Genomic DNA, 372 nt, shown 5'->3' with positions numbered 1-372 from the left:
CCCAAAATGTCATCACCCCCCCAAAAAAAGTCGTGCCCCCCCCCAATTTTTCAGCTTTTGGGGTGTTTTCAGGGGGGTCAAAGTGAGCTAGTTGACCTCATCACAAAAACTGGGGGGGGGCTTCCCCCCCTCCCCTCTGGGGGGGTGATGACATCACCGATGACATCAAAAGCTACGTACCTCCTCTCTCCGCAGCGCACCAGCACACCTGGGGGGAGGGGGACAGACAAAAAAAAGGTCACCCCAAAATTTCGGGGGGGGCACCCCGTGGGGGTGTCTGATGTCCCCCCCCCCACGTCGGATCAGCCCTAGGGTGCTCAGCAGCGGCCGTCAGCCGAACGAGATTCCTGAATGATGTCATCACACCCAAAC

The sequence above is a fragment of the Haliaeetus leucocephalus genome, unplaced genomic scaffold (genome assembly GCF_000737465.1).
Source record: "Haliaeetus leucocephalus isolate CR32 unplaced genomic scaffold, Haliaeetus_leucocephalus-4.0 Scaffold300, whole genome shotgun sequence".
NCBI lineage: Eukaryota > Metazoa > Chordata > Aves > Accipitriformes > Accipitridae > Haliaeetus > Haliaeetus leucocephalus.
This window is presented reverse-complemented; position numbering follows the sequence as displayed.